Below are 19,363 nucleotides of genomic sequence, written 5' to 3'. Positions count from 1 at the left end.
GGACCCTACGCCCTCCATGTACATCGCCTGATGGAGGAGGAGCTGCGGTGTGAGGAGGAGCAAGAGGACCCGGACGGGTCTGAAGACAAAGAAGGAGCAGGAGGACGCCGTCGTTAAAGTACGGTAAAGAGACTGTAAATAGTTACCCGTCAGGGTATAAGAACTGTTACTGCTGCTAGTTAAAATATAGTCCCCGTTGGGACCAGCAAATTGAACTGAAACCCGTGTGTCCCTATTCCCACTGACCGAGGACTGAGAGCGGCCATATTTCCCTTGTATATAGTTGCGCTTTTTAAGGCGCCCCCTACCGGTTTTATAGGAAACTGTTGTTTTTCTACCAGAGACTGTGGCACTTTACCCGGTCACAAGTTGCACCGTGGCCGGAGGAACAAGAAAAAGTTTATGCTGCTGAAAGTGTTTATAATGTTTTATATGTTTATGTTGTTATGAAAATTTGTATGTTTATGGATGTTTTATTCTCTTACAGCCCGAGGACGTGCTGTGATTTACCAGGGGGGAATGTAGCACCCTGAGGATTCGGCTGCTACAGGGGTATTACACCTCAAGCCAGAGGTGTGGTATTCCACTCCCGGGTAAGGATGGAGTGTGGAACTGAGCTCAGTTAGCTGCATACACTACATACATCCCATTTCCGAGGGACAGACCGATAGTACTCCCACTAGGTATATGTGCAGGTACGACAGTGTCTGTCCCTGGCTGGAGTGGGAGGGGGGTGGAACATCCCAGTAGTGTAGGGGCAGATAGGGGGAGCAGTCTGGGTAATGCTAGGAGCTCATTGGGTGCTGGTCACCTGAGCTCACACATAGAGGGAGTATATAAGGTGGGAACCATCTTAGATCAGGGTCAGTCTTCTGTAGAGAGTCAGTCTTCTGTAGAGAGTCAGTCAGTCATGAGAGAGGTCCAGGAGTGCCTGCAGAGAGAAGAGAGAGAGGAGGAGAGAAGGACCCAGAGGGGGAGAAGAAGGAACCCCAAGAACCCAGTATACAACCAGAAGGGTGAAGGGTTGGCACGCAAGGGAACCGGATCCCAAATTAGTGGAGGAAAGAAACAACCCTCAGCTAAGAACCGGAGGCTGCGACATTACATGTGGAGCAGCCCCTCACCAAGTCCACAAGGAAGGCACACCAGGTATAGGGTCAGGGAACCCCGAAGAGGTGCACCCACCAAGAGGCCCGAGGGAGCCGGACATAAGTGGACCCCTGGTGAGAAAGGCCAGTAGAGAGGACAGTCAGAAAGGGAGCTCAGGACCACGCTCCAGAATTGCTTGGGGGTTGGCCGAGTCCAGGACCTGGTGGACGCAGCACGGCTCGGGCGGTCACTCAAGGCCAGAGTGACCAACAGAACAGCAGTAAGTAAAAACCCTGAACTGCACAGCCCGACTCTGAGTCTTCTTACCATCCACACTGCACCACCACTACCACCATCCTCTACACCTGACCCCCTGAGGCTATACCCCTCCCGTTGGGGGTTATACTACCAGAAGCTGCACACACACCACCAGCCTCAGCGGACCCTGCTGCAGCGGCGGCCGTATTGACCGCAAATCAACGGGTGGCGTAGTCGACACTAAGAACACTAACAACATCTGTAGGACTGCCACACACCGAGTTTGACACCCTGGGCACGGACCGGGTCACCGCCACTCGGAGACTACAACCCCCATCTGATCCGGCTCCGGGTATCCCCCAAACAACACTGGCCCAGGGGGCGCGTCACAGGCACGACCGACTATGTCCCTGTCTGGAGTGGGGAGGGGTGTGGAACACCCAGTGCTGTAGGGGCAGATAGGGGTTGGTTCCTGAGCGTAGGTAGGAGCCTATTGGTTGCTGGTCACCTGGGCTCATGGTCAGAGGGAGGTATAAAAGGTGGGCACCATCTTAGATCTAGGTTCTGTCCAGAGAGGAGAAGACAGGAAGCAGAGGCTCCGTTGGAGCTCTACTCCAGGAGGGCCTAGTGAGAGGCCGAGGAGGAGGTGAAGGGGAGCTGAGATTGTGGCTCATCCCAGCTCCAAGAGAGAGGAACAGGAAGGAACAGAAAAGGAGAAGAAGAGACAGAGAAACAGAAGGGCTCAGGAACAAGAAGGTGGAAGGGACCCTAAGAACCCACGAGAATCCAGGGTGAAGGGTCAGGCAGATTAAGGGTACCGGATCCCAAGTTGGTGGAGGAGAAACTACCCTCAGCCAAAGACCGGTCGTCGTGATCATTTATTGGTGCGACACCTCAGCAAACCTGCTAGGAAGTCACCATATAGGACAGCGGAGGACGGGGCCCACGTTTAACCGCACAAGTCCGCGGCAGCTGGACAAAAGTAGGTCGCTGGTGAGGCAGGCCAGAGAAAGGACAAAAGGGGGTCCTGAGCCATACTCCTGAACTGCCTGGGAGTTGACCGAGCCCCACACCTGGTGGACGCAGCACGGCTCGGGCGGTCACTACCTGTACAGAAGTGACCTGAAGTACCTGAACTGTGAGTAAAAGACATTGGACTGCAGTACGTTGTCTGTGTGCTCTTTTGCTCCTCCAGCACTACCGGTACTGGGACTCTCATCACCATCACTCCCACCATCCACTACACTGCCCTGGGGCCGCACTCTTCCCGTGGGGAGTCACACCATTCCAGCTGCATACATCATCAGCCCCAGCGGACTGCCTTGCAGCGGCGGTTCCTAATAACCGCAATCCACGGGTGGCCTAGTCGGACATTATCTAAAACATCTAAAAGACTGCCGCTGGTCTGACCACCCTGACCCATGGGACCGGGTCGCCACTACTACCCCCATCGTCCCCCTATTGCCCGGTTCCGAGAGCCCCACGGCCCAGGGGGCGAGTCAGCTTTGGCGTAGTCGGCAGGATTTCATGCCCGCTAGCAACGGGTACTGCGCGCCTGAAAAGAGACTGTTTCGTTGTACTAAAGATGGCGCCCACCCTAGAAGAACGAGTGCCATAATGTGCGCGCCAAAAGACCACAGGAGGCCTCCTCCCGTCGTGGGCCGGGTCCCAGAATGGCGCCAAAGAGGAAGCCCGCCCCCAACAACGATGAGCCCGGCTGTAGAAATGTCCGTCAACGTGGGGGGGCTGCCCCTGAGAGTGATTGTCAGCAGAATGCCCCAGGACCACCCCTCATGGGGGCGGAAAGAGAAGAAAACTGCGGGGCAGGGGGTGGTCTGGATCAGTCTGGCCAGGCCGCACCCGGAGATAGAGAAAGGAACCAGCTCCAGCACTTTGGCAAGGGGCCTGCTGCAAGCCACACCATCATGCAGCCTCACAGAGCTGCTAGCCCACCTCCCCAAGGAGGACCCCGAGTATGCGCGGGCGGCGCTGGAGGAGCTGGACCGGAGGATGGTCCGGGCGCAGCAGGACGTGATCGCCGGGTGGAAAGAAGAAGTGGCCTGGTGGGCTGTGACCCTGCAGCAGGAGGCGCCGTCGACATCCAGCAGCACACCAGCCACCGGGGGCAGTGAAGGCGGAGCGGAGGCTGAAGATGACGCCGCGACAGCAGAAGCAGGTAACGGAGACGCCCCTACCCCGAACCCTGGGGCCGCCGACCTGCCCCTGCACCCTGTTGCGGAGCCTAACGTACCTGGACCCGCCGTCGACACCATGCCTCCACCGCCATCAACCGGCCCCCAGACCGTCGACACTGCTGGAGAGCCCTGCCCCACGCCGTGCCCTCTGACCCCGGGAGTGCTTAGCAAACCACTGTCGCAGGCCCGGCCACAAGGCCTAGCGCCCCCGGGCGCCGCTGCCCCGACGGAACCCCCTGCACCCGCTGTACCACCCCAGGGTGCAACTAGGAAACGCCCAGCGCGGGCCTGGTCGCAAGGCCGCGTACCCCCGGGCGCCGCCAACCCTCTCGCGCCCCCTGCCTCTGCAGTGCCACCACTGGGCGCAGATCTTTTCGCCCAACATACCAGTCCGGATGGGCTGCCTTTCATCTGGCCCCCCGAGTTTGTCAACCCCCGCTTTCGGAAGAGCCCGCCCGCGGAGGTTGAAGTACCATCTGAGCCCCTCATACCTGCTCCGGCGCCTCAGGAAAACCCCCAGCTGCCGTTGGAGGATGCCCAGTTTGAATGGGACCCCACAGGGGAGGACCTAATGGGGTTCACGAAGGAAACACGGGCGGACGCAGCCGAACGGCGGGAGGCCTGCCGCCAACAGCTGGAAATGTTTGAGAGGGAGCAGCGAGAACGGCGCGTGAAACAAGAGAAGCTGCAGGTCCAGAGCGTGGAGCAGAAAATGAAGGCCCGGCGAGATCCCCGAACTGCCCGCAGTCCCCGAGTCACCGGGACTGTTGTGAAGTTCCAGATGGAGCACTGCTGGGGTTTCATCCGAGACCCCGAGACCATCAGCGACGTGTTCGTGACGAGAAGGGATGTGGAGAGCCACCTGCCGGAGGGTCATCGAGGGCGGGATCTATTTCCAGGGGATGTGGTGTCTTACACCCGACACCAAGGCGTGAAGGGATGGTACGCCCTCCACGTCCACAGAGTAGTAGAGGAGGAGGAGGAACAGCACTACTCGGACTCTGAGTACCAGGAGGGCCCGGACGGGCCTGAAGATTATGAGGAGCAAGGAGCAGCTGGAGGGTATCGCTACCAGTGAAAGTAGCATACCAGTGTATATAGTTACCCGTCAGGGTACAAAGGAACTGTTTGGGACTGTTTCAAAATGAGTGTGGTCCCCGTTGGGACTGATATAGGACTGTTTGACTGTTGCCCTATCCCCTAAGTAACCTGGCTGAGGACTAAGAGCAGCCATCCCTCTTCCCTTTACCAGGCTGAGGACTGTGAGCAGCCATTCCCCTCCCCAAAACCGGCCGAGGACTGGGAACGGCCAATCCCTTGTATATAGTTGCGCTTCCTAAAGCGCCCCCTACTGGTTTTATAAAAAGCCTGCAACGTCTACCTCAAGACAAGTTTTGTTGCACCTTTAAGAGAGAAGAACACCTGGTCGCAAGTTGCACCGCGGCCATGATCCAAGAATACAAGAATGTGTCTTGCCTAAAAATGTTTTACATGAGAAAGTTTTATATGCTGCTAGGTGATAATGCAAATGTTTTACGAGATGTTTTATACAAAAGAGTTCCGGAAGTATTGAAAGTGTTTTCATAATGTCTAGTGAAAAGAAAAGTGTGTCCCATAAAGGGAATTGAGCTGTGTTGTCTGCTTCTAAATGTGAAAAGTTTTAAAAAGTTTTTGCATGTCCTGTAATCAACTGTTTTTGCTCTTTTCCAGCCCGAGGACGTGCTGTGCTTTACCAGGGGGGAATGTAGCGCCCCGAGGGTTCGGCCGCTACAGGGGTATTGCACCTCAGACCAGATGTGTGATATTCCAGTCCCGGGTAAGGATGGAGTGTGGACCAGGGCTCAGTTAGCTGCATACAGCACACACACCCCATTTCCGAGGGACAGCTCAACGGTGCTCCCACTAGACAGAAGTGCAGGCACGACCAACTATGTCCCTGTCTGGAGTGGGGAGGGGGGTGGAACACCCAGTGCTGTAGGGGCAGATAGGGGTTGGTTCCTGAGCGTAGGTAGGAGCCCATTGGTTGCTGGTCACCTGGGCTCATGGTCAGAGGGAGGTATAAAAGGTGGGCACCATCTTAGATCTAGGTTCTGTCCAGAGAGGAGAAGACAGGGAGTAGAGGCTCCGTGGGAGCTCTACTCCAGGAGGGCCTAGTGAGAGGCCGAGGAGGAGGTGAAGGGGAGCTGAGATTGTGGCTCATCCCAGCTCCAAGAGAGAGGAACAGGAAGGAACAGAAAAGGAGAAGAAGAGACAGAGAAACAGAAGGGCTCAGGAACAAGAAGGTGGAAGGGACCCTAAGAACCCACGAGAATCCAGGGTGAAGGGTCAGGCAGATTAAGGGTACCGGATCCCAAGTTGGTGGAGGAGAAACTACCCTCAGCCAAAGACCGGTCGTCGTGATCATTTATTGGTGCGACACCTCAGCAAACCTGCTAGGAAGTCACCATATAGGACAGCGGAGGACGGGGCCCACGTTTAACCGCACAAGTCCGCGGCAGCTGGACAAAAGTGGGTCACTGGTGAGGCAGGCCAGAGAAAGGACAAAAGGGGGTCCTGAGCCATACTCCTGAACTGCCTGGGAGTTGACCGAGCCCCACACCTGGTGGACGCAGCACGGCTCGGGCGGTCACTACCTGTACAGAAGTGACCTGGAGTACCTGAACTGTGAGTAAAAGACATTGGACTGCAGTACGTTGTCTGTGTGCTCTTTCGCTCCTCCAGCACTACCGGTACTGGGACTCTCATCACCATCACTCCCACCAACCACTACACTGCCCTGGGGCCGCACTCTTCCCGTGGGGAGTCACACCATCCCAGCTGCATACATCATCAGCCCCAGCGGACTGCCTTGCAGCGGCGGTTCCTAATAACCGCAATCCACGGGTGGCGTAGTCGGACATTATCTAAAACATCTAAAAGACTGCCACTGGTCTGACCACCCTGAGCCACGGGACCGGGTCGCCACTACTACCCCCATCGTCCCCCTATTGTCCGGTTCCGAGTGCCCCACGGCCCAGGGGGTGAGTCAGCTTCACTGTTGTTTAAGGAGCCTATAATGCTGGTATTGGGATAATCATCTCCCTCCACAGGTGGCGTCACGAGACAAACTGTACACTAAAACCCCTTTTTCAAGAGAGACCCCAGAGTACGGGCCCGGGAGCCGACTGCCGTGACATCCTAAACAAAGTAAAAGGCCCGGGTAACGAGTCCCTTATATCCTACTGGGCGAGACAAACACACCAGGAAATTGATTAAAATTCAACAATCTTTATTGGCAAATCCTTTTAAAAATTTGTAGAAAAAAACAAAAAATGGACATCTCAGACGACAAAGCGTATATTATGGGGTGGTGTGTAAAAAAATGCCATACGTGTTTCGAGTAAAAAAAACTCTTGAGCACTGGCTATGAAAAAGAATATTCTGAGAAAACCTGTACAAGTAAGAGTAGAAAATATCCCCAAAGAAAAAGGGAGGAGAAAAAAAAAAAGAAAAAAGGGGGCCACACAACCTGCAGACGATAAATATGTGCATGAATAAATTTTCAATAAAGATTAACTGCAGAAAACTCAAAAAATATATATATATACTTTTTTTTTTTTTTTTTTACATTTTTTGTTTTATCCTCTCTCTGTCTTCTTCCTTTTTGACTCAGTATTACGTTTTTGATAATATAACATAATTTCTCATCTGAGATTAAGCCCTGGTGGAGCATATATGTTAAGAGAAAAATGAATAAACGAAAAAAAATATATATATCCTTTTCTTCTTTCTCTCTTTCCTTTTGGACTCAATATTACGTTTTTGAGTTTTTGATAATATAACATAATTTGTCATCTGAGATTAAGCCCTAATGGAGCGTATGGATTAAAAAAAAAAAAAAAAAATGTGAAAAAAAATAAATAAATAAATAAAAACGCGTATGGCATTTTTTTTTACACACCACCCCATAATATATGCTTTGTTGTCTGAGATGTCCATTTTTTGCCTTTTCTACAAATTTTTAAAAGGATTTGCCAATAAAGATTGTTGAATTTTAATCAACTGCCTGGTGTGTTGAGCTGGATCCATCTTCACTTCCTCATTGCCCCAGGCACTGTGCAGCAGCGAGGACTCCGTGCTCCATGCCAGACTGGGATTACATCTCAGGGGTGAGCTGAAACTTTCTCTTTATTCATATTACTGTACTTGCTTTTTCGTGCTCCCCTTTTTGACTTAGCACCAGACTTTTTGACAGACCAAGTTGTCTGCACACTTTTCTATTGTTTTGGGGTGTGTTGTTGTATATTGTTGTTTTTTTTTATCCGGATTTTCATCATGGATAATAGTACTACCAATTCCAGGCAGGTGCGGGCTGCTAAACTATTTTGTACCAATAGCGCCATTATAACTGAAACTGGCTGCTATAGAGTCGCACTTGCAGGACAGTAAAACTTATTTACCACTTGCTAGTGACCCTACTTTATTTTTTGCAGAAAAAAACTAAAAAAGTAATTGATGAAGGTTTTTCTTTGGGTATACTGACAAAAAAAAAGAAACGGAATTCCTTGAAGTAACATCACCCATTATTCCTATCATCCATGCGCTGCCTAAAACACCTAAACCGTTATCACCTATTTCTATAAGACCAATAGTGTCAGGAATAGGCTCGTTAAACGAGCATTTGGGCGCATAGCTAGATAGTGCCTCACAATCATTGGTACAAAGAATACCGGGTTTTTTACAGGATTCTTGTGATGTTTTGCGTATGGTCCCACAGATACACCTGGGTTTCTTGTGATGTTTCTTCTCTTTACACCAGCATTCCCCAACACATAGCTATTATGGCTGTCCAATACCACCTGGACAGGTACAGTTCTTACACACCTGAACTTAAAGAGTATATAGAAATATAGAAAATGTGCTCTCATTTCTACTCCGCCATAATTATTTTATGTTTAATGGAAAGTTATTTTTGCAAATTAGCGGAGTGGCGATGGGAGCCAAATTCTCACCATCCGTAGCCAATTTGACTATGGCATGGTGGGAAGAGTGTTTTATGTATACTATCCATAATCCGTTTTCATCTTCAATAAAATTATATGCTAGGTATATAGGTGATATGATCATTGTTTGGGAGGGGGCGGTATCAGAGATTCCAAATTTCATCTCTTACCTTAATGACAACCAGTTTAACTTGCATTTCACACATAGTCATCATGGTGAAAAAAATGGTATTCCTGGATTTGGAACTTATTAGTGTCAATAATTGTACAATTGTAACTAAAACCTACAGAAAACCTTCAGCAGGTAATACAATTTTGGATGCTCGTTCATTCCACCCTTTTCATGTTAACAAAGCTGTTCCTGTGGGTGAATTTATTAGAGCTGAGCGGAATTGCAGCTGCAGTGCTCTGACCTAGAATCCAGGACTATCAGGCTGAGCTCACACGATGCGTTTCCGCGGCGTTTTTGCAGCTACGTAAACGCAGCGGAAACGCATTAAAAACGCATGGTAGAAGGGCAGCAATGTTCCCCCAATTGAAATCCGCATGTGCTGTGCCCATGATGCGGATTTTTCCGCAGCGTAAACGCTGCGCTCAAAAATCCGCAGCATGTCCATTAACTTTGCAGAAACGCTGCGTTTTCGCCGCCATTGACTTGCATTAGAACGCGCCAATTCCGCAAGACTGCATCTGTACTTGCGTAATTGGCGCGTTCTAATGTGCGGATGGTACCTGGGTGTGGAGGAGAGGAGAGTCTCATCCACACCCAGGTACCATAAAAAAATCTGTAAAAAAAAAAAGAATAAAATAAAAAATAAATGTATACTTACCTTCTGTCGGCCTGCGCACAGCTCCTGCTTGGTTCCCGGCACTTTGCAGTGAGTTGAAGGACCTGAGCTGACGTCAGAGTCATGTGACGGGTCACTTGACGCTGATGTCGGCAGGTCTTTCAATTCAAAGTTGCCGGCGAGGGAGAACGGAGTGAGCAGGACAGCGCGGGCCATCGGAGGGTAAAGTACACATTTATTTTTAATTTTTACCACTCTCTCGGGTCACACTATATAAATCCATGCCGGTTGCATGGATTTATATAGTGTGACCTAGTTGTCAAGCACTTTCCAGGTGATGCTAAAATCGCCTGGAAAGCGCTTGTCAATCCACATGCGGAAACGCATGTGAATCTGCATGTATTCCGCAGGAAAAACGCATGCACAGTCTGCATGCGTTTTTTTCTGCCAGGGAGATGCAGAAATGATGCAGAAATTTTCTGCTTCATTTCTGCATCGTGTGCACATACCTTCAGACAGCGCCTTTCTGATCGACACTATCCCAATTGGAGCCTAAACAGAGCACAACAGATTGCAAATACTAGGAATAGGACGGACTTAACCCCTTCGCGACCATGGGATTTTCCCTTTTTGCATTTTCGTTTTTTGCTCCCCTTTTTCCCTGAGCCATAGCGTTTTTTTTTTTGGTCAATATGGCCGTGTGAGGGCTTATTTTTTGCGGGACAAATTTTACTTTCCAATGCCATTACTAGTTTTACCGTATCATGGAAAACGGGAATAAAATTCCAAGTGCGGTGAAATTGCAAAAAAAGTGCAATACCACAGATGTTTTTATTTTTTTTACCACATTCACTGAATGCTAAAACTGACCTGCCATTCTTATTCTCCATGTCATTACAAGATCGTAGACACCAAACATGTATAGGTTCTTTTTTATTATTTTATTTTGAATGGGGGTGATTTAAACTTTTATATTTTTTTAATTTTTTTTTATATTTTTGAAAACCTTTTTTTTTACTTTTTGCTTGCTTCTATAGTTTCTATAGGAGACTAGAAGCAGCAACTGTCCAATCGCCTCTGCTATATACAGGGGACCAGTAGTTCCCCTGTATGCAGCAGAAATGCTCCTGTACTATGAGCGCCGACCACTAGGTTGCGCTCATAGTAATCTTTACATGACAACCACTGGGGTCTGCTGCAGACCCAGGGTTGTCATGACCACCCATCGGTGACCCGCGATCACGTGACAGGGTCACCGATGGGCGGGGCTAAGGCCACGCTTCCGGCGCGGCGATGTTAAATGCCGCTGTCAGAGATTGACAGCGGCATTTAACATGTTAACAGCCGCGGGTGGATCGCGATTCCACACGCGGCTGTTGCGGGCACATGTCAGCTGTAATAAGCAGCTGACATGTGCCCGGTTCAGTGCGGGCTCGGCGCCGGAGCCCTCACTGAACCGGGGGTGATGGCCTGGGGTGTACTAATACGCCCTGGGTCGGTAAGGGGTTAATTAATAAAACTAGGATGAAATGAAATAAAAAAAACTGCTTGCCAGTTTTGGTTCTTAATCATAGTCCTTATTTTAGGTCCATTTCCCAGATAGTGCGACGCAATCTACACATTTTGCAAGATAATCCTGTCATTACAAGAATAGTGCCAAGGAAAGCAAAAACGCTAGGAGATGTATTATCACCTAGTTTGCATGTTCACCATCACAAAAAACCCACATCTCAAACATGGTTGTCATTAAAGGGTTATTTTAAGTGCGGACAAACTCAGTGCAAAACCTGCCCAGTGTCGTTCAAAACCAATCATCTTTACAGTTACGATCAGAGTTAAAAATTCAGTATAAAAAGCTTCTTATCTGCAACAGTGATCAGGTGGTTTATGCTGCACAATCTGTGACCTCAAATATGTTGGTTCCACTATCCGTAATCAGGTAGCACCTGTATGACATTGACGAGCCACAGAGAGAAACATCTGTAATATCTCACACCATCTTGTGGAATGTCATAATCGCAGTAATTGGTCTGCGTGTATACGCGATAGAACAAATACCGAAACATGTTAGAGGCGGCAGTCATACTGATGCGGTCCGCAACAAAAAAGCTTTCTGGATATTTTCTCTGAACACACATGCTCCATCAGGGCTTAATCTCAGACGAGAAATTATGTTACATTATTAAAAGCATAATATTAAGCCCTGAAAGGAAAGAGAGAAAGGAGAAAAAGGAGAATTTTTATTTTTTTTTTCCAAACTCCTCCTCACTATGCTTCGCTCTATAGGCCTCAAGGAAACCGTTCTCTCCTGGTTCTCCTCCTACCTCTCTGACTGCTCCTTCACTGTATCTTTTGCCGACTCCTCTTCCTCTCCTCGTCCCCTTACTATCGGGGTTCCACAGGGCTCAGTCCTAAACCCTCTCCTCTTCTCTCTATACACTGCCCCTATTGGACAAACAATCAGCAGATTTGGGTTCCAGTATCCTCTCCATGCTGACGACACCCAATTATACACTTCTTCCCCTGACATCACCCCTACCCTAATACAAAATACCAAGGATTGTTTGTCTGCTGTCTCTAACAACATGTCCTCCCTCTATCTTAAACTGAATTTCTCCAAAACTGAACTTCTTGTGTTTCTCCCCTCTACTAACCTAACTCTACCTAACATCGAAATTACATTGAAGGGTTCAACTGACTCGCCCGCAGGGCCGTGGGGTACTCGGCAGCCGGGCCTTATGGCTGCTTTTGGGGGAGATCACGGTGGCTGGCCCGGTCCGTGACCCAGGGGATATTTATAGGGGATTTGTCGAGACGCCACCTGTGGTGTCTGGTGAGGATCACCAGCGCTGCAACAGTCCTCTGAGGCAGGTGTTAGGGCAGCTTGAGATGGAACTGCTCCCCATAGGTGGAGCAGGCCTCAGGGCAGTGAAAACGATGCAGGTTGCGCTGGGCGTTGTGGCGCAGGGGGAGCGATGGCGCAGCAGAAGTAACGGACAGAGACAGGGGATTTGCTTCATTACCTTTACTGGTGCCGTTGTTAGGTACGGTCCAGGGTACTCCAGGTGAAGGGTGCACTTTTGGACTCTCCCCAGTGAGCGGGTATAGGGCCTCCTGATCCGTGTCAGTCTCTGTGTATGTTCCTGGCCAGCCTGCAACTGAGCCTAGACTATGTGTCCTGCTTTTACTTCACCTGTTGCTCAGAAGTAGGACCTCTGGTTGGTAACCACTTTCCCTGGACATCGGGGCCTTTGTGGTTCCTGGTCCTGTAGGTGTCTAGCTTCAGGTTTGCCAGGGACTTGTAGTCCTCCTGGGATTCCGGTTATCCCTACTGGGTGTAAAGGGTCCCTGTAGGCTCGGACCCGGTGTCCGGTTTGTATAATGGGGTGAGCTTACTAGGCTCCTCTGCCCCCTTAGCTTCACTCTCTTTTTCTCCTCGCCGTCGACCACACTCGGGACCCTCACTACTCGGCAGCTGGCGTGCTGTGTCTTCACCGCTCTCTGAGCGTCGGCACGCTCTCTCTGCTCACAGACTCACTTCTGTCTGAGCTGACAACTAACTTCTCACTGACTGAACTGAGCTGCCTGGCTCCACCCTCCCTTTATATGTCCCTAACGGGCTTCCTCTGGTGGTCTGAGGTGGTAGGGTGGAGGTGTGTGAATGTGTGAGGGCCTCTTGTGGAGAAGTCCATCCATGCACCCTTCTGGGTTCTGTGGCACCAATGCGCAGCAGGGTGCCACACAACTATAACTCCCAAGCAGCATGCTCGCTTGGTCATATGCGACACTAAACTTTCCTTTATTCCCTATATCCGATCACTCACTCGCTCTTGTCACCTGCATCTTAAAAACATCTCCAGAATCCGACCTTTTCTCACCTTTGAAGCTGCTAAAACTCTTACTGTCGCTCTTCACTCTCGTCTGGACTACTGCAACTCTCTTCAGATCGGTCTCCCTCTTACCAAACTTTCTTCACTTCAATCCGTCCTGAATGCGGCAGCCAGGGTCATATTTCTGCCTAGCCGCTTCACCGATGCCTCCATCTTGTGCTAGTCATTACACTGGTTACCCATTCGCTACAGGGTACAATACAAACTCATTGCTCTCACCCACAAACTCTCCACAGTTCTGCACCCCCTTATATTTCCTCTCTCATCTCTGTCTATCTCCCTACACGTGCCCTCCGTTCTACAAATGACCTAAGACTAACAACCCTAACCTCACACCTCCGTTTCCAAGACTTCTCTCGTGCTGCGCCAGTTCTCTGGAATGCTCAACCCCAGACTATCCGACTGATGCCTAGCCCCCACGTCTTTACGCGCGCTTTAAAAACCCATCTCTTTAAACAAGCCTACCACTTCAACTCAGTAAACTAACTTTTCTCTGTTCCCTCCTTCTAAATATAATTCAGAATCTGCTCCCTACTATTCATCTGTCTCCACACCCTTCAAGCACACGATAACTGCACTCGATACTTGATTAATGCACTTAAACATACTGACTGATGACCGTATCATGCAGCCTTATATGAAAATCCCTATGTATTATAATTGCTAGACCTGAAATAACAAGCACTTCTCACTTATTGTGTCCCCCCATTTTCTTATAGATTGTAGCTTGCGAGCAGGGACCTCACTCCTGATGTAACTGTTTAAACTGTCTTACTTTGTATTGAATTTATTGTCAGTACATGTCCCCGCTTAATTGTAAAGTGCTGCGGAATATGTTGGCGCTATGTAAATAAAAATTATTATTATTATATTATTACACGAGGTATATAGATGACCTGCTCATCATTTGGGATGACAAATCATCCAATGTTCTGCTCTTTTTGGATTATCTGAATGATAACAACTATAATCTTCGGTTCATTCATTTTTTTTTTTTAATCAATAGTCAATCACATATTTAGATCTACAAGTCTCAGGCATACATGGTTCTTTAATCGAAAGTAGTACAGAAAAACAGCAGCAGGGGATACAATTCTTCATGCCTAGAGCTTTCATCCTCCACACAGCACACAAGCTATTCCAGTAGGAGAGCTAATCAGAGCAAAAAGAAACTGCAGTGCTATAAAGTCCTTTCACAGTGAGTCACAATAGATTATCCTACTAATTCAAGTGTGGACGATTTATAATTGGTAAGAAAGAAAATTCCACTGACATTTTGCTGCATTGGCCGGGAATCCAACATCTTTCCCTCACCGGTGAGCACAGCAAACCGTGCACGGGGGAATTCTGTAACTCTTTAAGTAAGTCCTCCGCCTTAAGATTAGGCGTCAAAACAAGCATTGTCAGTTATCCCGGACTGAGGGAGAGTGACGGATTTCGTATAGTCCAAGGATCTCTGGGAATCATCTATATCTGAATACAGGTAAGACCATTTAATTATAATCTTTATTATATTCGGTAATTTTCTTAATCCAGTATTAAAGTTATTCTAGAAATTGATTTGGGGGCTATGATTGTGAACATATGCAATTGGAGTTGTAAAACTCCTTTAAGTTGCAAAACTTCATAAATCTGATTGAAGTTTGTTAGTTCCGGAAAGAAATTTCGTAGAATGGGTACATAGCCGATGTGAGAAGGCTACTGTGGAATCAAAAACTCTGTGTGCACATTAAACTTATCTAGATGGTGAGGGTCGAGGACCCTCGGGGATTAAGGAATCCATTGTGCTCAAGGATTTGCATTGTGTGTAGTTCTTATCTTCTTTTTTGCCTTCTTCTTGTGTATAAGAATGTCACATAACATCCTTACGGGACGTAGACCCACAGCTATATTTTAATGTCTTGTCCACATTATAAGGCGGGATTGTTATTACATCTGACGGCTGGATACAATTGTACCCAGAGGGGACTACTGAAGCCGAACAAACAGTCTTGAATTTGGGATATAAGCTGTAAACATGGGGAATGTTCCAGGCAAACGTGTGGAACGTGGTTGTCTTTGGTGTTATGATAAGAAGGAACCACTAGATGGGGATAGTAAGTATATGCATAAAATAGACCCTGAATGTGGGAAGTACCTTGATTAATGGCAGAGAAAGTTTGGATTTGATGGTAAACTTACTTTGACAGAATGTGAAAATTTGGTACAAGAAATAGAACAAGGTAATGAGAAAGAGAAAAGAAAGTATGGTCATGACAGTGCAAATAAATGGTTGAGAGAGGCAAGGACGAGAGAAAAACGTAGACAAAAGAAAAAACAGGAGAAAAGGACTGAGATGATGCCCTTGTGTGATAAGGACCTTTTGGTCAGAAGGAAAATAAATAAATAAATTAGGTTCCTGAGGAAATATTACATTTAGCTGAAATAGAAATGTATTTACAGAACACTTTACTTCCAGAAGTGACCCTCCTCGTGGGGGGCCGTGAGGTCACTTTTCTTGTTGAGTCAGGAGCCATTAGAACCTTAGTGCATCCAGAAGAGATACCCACTATTGGACTGTCTGCTGCCTGCATAGTGGTAACAGGAGCAAATAGTAAGAGAACCATCATCTACACCACTGGAGGTACGGGACCCCGGAACAGGCAAAAGTGCACAAATTATATTATCAACTGTGTGGGTGGGATAAGATGCAAGCCCTGAGACCGGGAATAATCCCACCTGCTGCAGGACTTCAGGCAAAATCCATGGCGGAGACAATGGTGCTCCAAGGGTATGGGGAACCCAGATACCATTAGGCTATGTGCCCACGTAGCATATTTGATGCAGAGCGTTTTTGCCTTTCTCTGGCAGAAAAAAATGCGTGCAGATTTACATGCGTTTTTTCTGCCAGAGAGAAGCGTTTTTTCAGCGTTTTTAGATGCGTTTTTTCAAGCAGTTTTCCAAGCGATTTTGAGCATCACTTGGAAAAGTGGTTAACAAGTTGGTCACACAATATAAATCCATGCAACCGGCATGGATTTATAATGTGTGAACAACTGATTCTTTAAATGCAGCATCTATAGCAAAAAAAAGAGAATTAAAATATTAAAAATAAAAAAAAACCTGTATACTCACCTCTCCGGTCTGCTCCCGGCCGCGTCTTCGCTCTTCAGTGTCCCACAGTGTACTGTCAGGACCTGCGGTGACGTCATTTAGTCAGTTGATGGTCACGCGACCATCACCTGACCGCCGACGTCAGCGGTCACGTGACCATCAGGTGACTAAATGACGTCACAGCAGGTCCTGACAGTACACCGTGGGACGCCAAGGAGAGAGGACGTGGGCGGGAGCAGACCGGAGGAGACCGGAGAGCAGATCGGGGGCCGCCGGAGAGGTGAATATACAGGTTTTGTTTAGTTTTTACTTTTTTATTTCTTTTTTTCACCGCGTGGTAGCCGGGATGAGAGAGGTTGTAGTCTCCTCTTCATCCCGGGTACCACACACATCGCGATTATGCTGCAAATTCGCGGCCATTGAATTTAATTGAAACGCAGCAAATCCACACATAACAGCGGGTTTGCTGCGTTTCTATGTTCCTCAATGGCCGCGAATTTGCAGCGTAATTGCGGTAGAAATGGTCATGCTGCGTTTTGCAACGCAATGCGAATTCGGTGCGCTAATTAGCGCATAATGTGCACAGCACATCCGAATTCACATTGCTATGCATGGCAGACTGTTTTACTAGAGTTTTCGCAGCCGTAAAAACGCTACATCTTACAGCCTTAAAACCAAGAAATGTGAACTGAGGTCTAAGATGGTAGACATGCAAGAAATAGGAGCATGTTCACACTTCTTGGTTTTTTGTCTTGTTTGCATTCTGTGCAATTTAAGGGTGTGGCATCCCCTTTGTTGAGCTGATTAGTATATATGTAGCTTACCACGGGCCTAGGCGGTCTGGAGTTGGGACCCGGTCCTATTTGTCTACCCTTTTATATGCATTACTTCAACTTTGATATACAGTAAGGTTTTTAATATAGGCAGTATAGGTACCGTCCCAATTTAGGGTCACCTTGCCGCTGGTGGGACGGCTTGTATACTTTTTTTGATCAAAAATAGTTCACTAAGTACCCTATATTTATTATGCAACTTTGCTTTACATTTATATATAATGATGGTAGGGTATGAGATATATTTTTGTCTTTTGTAGATCTTACAGCCTTAGTCTGATAACTGCAGGACCATCTTCAGTTACTGAGTCCTTAGAAGAAGAGATATAGGGGATCCGGGTGCAGATTTTCACAAACCTGAAGAACTACATTGCATCATGTATTTTAAGGGTCCTGATTTAAAATACGAGAATAGGTTTTTCCGAGAACCCTGCTCTCGGCTGTTCTTGGACCCCCTATACTGGGATCAGAAAGGGAACTGTGCTGCCAGCGGTAAATTGTCGGGAACAATTTAAATTGCTTTATAAAGGTACCAAGCCACATGTTCCCTCTCCAGATATAAGGGTAGATCGTGGAAATCCCATGGTAATTTTGTGGATGAATGTAAGGAAAGTAAACAATGGGAGGATTTGGGTGATGGCTCATTTTGTAATGACAAACTGCAGGCATACTCCAAAGTGCTGAATCGGACACCATTTCTAAACCCAGTGTCCACGTGCAGTAAGGCCGGGGAACTGGCTGAGAAATGATGATCCTCTCCCCAGAACTAGGGGAGGAATTCACCACATAGCCAGAATCTTTGTGGTCCACAGGTGCTGCAGATGTGATCCTTACTGAGCTCCGCTGCAGGAGACATGCACCCATGGACATGACACCCCTGTGGGTGAGTCAGCCTCTGGGGTGATCCTTACTGAGCACTGCCGCTGCAGGAGACATGCACTCATGGGGATGACACCCCTGTGGGTGAGTAAGCCTCTGGGGTGATCCTAACTGAGCACCGCTGCAGGTGACATGCACCCATGGGGATGACGCCTCTGGGGTGATCCTAACTGAGCATCGCTGCAGGTGACTTGCACCCATGGGGATGACACCCCTGTGAGTGAGTCAGCCTCTGCGGTGATCCTTACTGAGCACTGCCGCTGCAGGAGACATGCACTCATGGGGATGACACCGCTGCAGGTGAATCAGCCTCTGGGGTGATCCTTACTAAGCACCGCTGCAGGTTACATGCACCCATGGGGATGACACCTCTGTGAATGAGACAGCCTCTGGGGTGATCCTTACTGAGCACCGCTGCAGGTGACATGCACCCATGGGGATGACACTAGAGATGAGCGGTGTTCGACTAGAACTGTTCGCCAATCTAAAATTCGAGCTGTTTTGGGCGGTGTTCGAGACGTGCGGCGAACACGAACAATTTGAAAAAAATTTGGCTGTTTGAGGTTATGTTCGATAACTGTTCGTGCACCAAAATCATAACTGGATTTTTTCTCAGTAATGCTGAAAATTAATGTTAATACGCAGTTTGAGTGTACAGCGGGGGGAGGAGCAGGGGATGGTCTCTGCAGGAATAATGAAGATCTCCATTTTTTTTCTCTTTCCTGCATTTACAGTGGGGAGGTGCAATCTGTCAGCCTATCAGCAGCGCACACACGGAGCGAAGTGCTTTTTTTCACACAAGCAAGGGCATGTGTCATTGGCAATGTATGTCACATGTCCTTGCCCTATAAGACCCAGCCATTTTCCCCGTCGTCACCATTTTCTCACAGCTGCAGCTGCGTGTTAGACGGCACCGCTGTTGCTGTGTGCGCTATACTTTTGTTAATTTCAAGCCAATTTTTGCACAAATCTACAGATAGCTTGGGAGTAGGGAATAGTTGTGATTGCAGTCCTTTTAAGGACTAGGTTACATCATTTCCTAATACTTTTATCAGGCAGGTCTGTGCTCTTAAATAGATAGGTTGGGAGTAAAGACTAATTGTAATTGCAGTCCTTTTCAGGGCTAGGTTACATCAGTTCTTATCACTTTTATCAGGCAGGTCTGTGCTCTTAAATAGATAGGTTGGGAGTAAAGACTAATTGTAATTGCAGTCCTTTTGAGGGCTAGGTTACATCAGTTCTTGCCAGGCAGGTCTGTGCCAGTGCTGTGCAAGTTTTTTTCACTGAATTTGGCTAAATCTAGCAAAGCTAATCCTTTTTGGCCTCTTGCAGTGTGTGTTAGTCAGTGGAGTAGCC

This window comes from Phyllobates terribilis, unplaced genomic scaffold, assembly GCF_046119375.1.
Source record: "Phyllobates terribilis strain yellow unplaced genomic scaffold, ASM4611937v1 Scaffold_12__6_contigs__length_324123572, whole genome shotgun sequence".
NCBI classification, from domain to species: Eukaryota; Metazoa; Chordata; class Amphibia; order Anura; family Dendrobatidae; genus Phyllobates; species Phyllobates terribilis.
The sequence above is the reverse complement of the archived record's forward strand: the minus strand, read 5'-3'. Positions refer to the sequence as shown.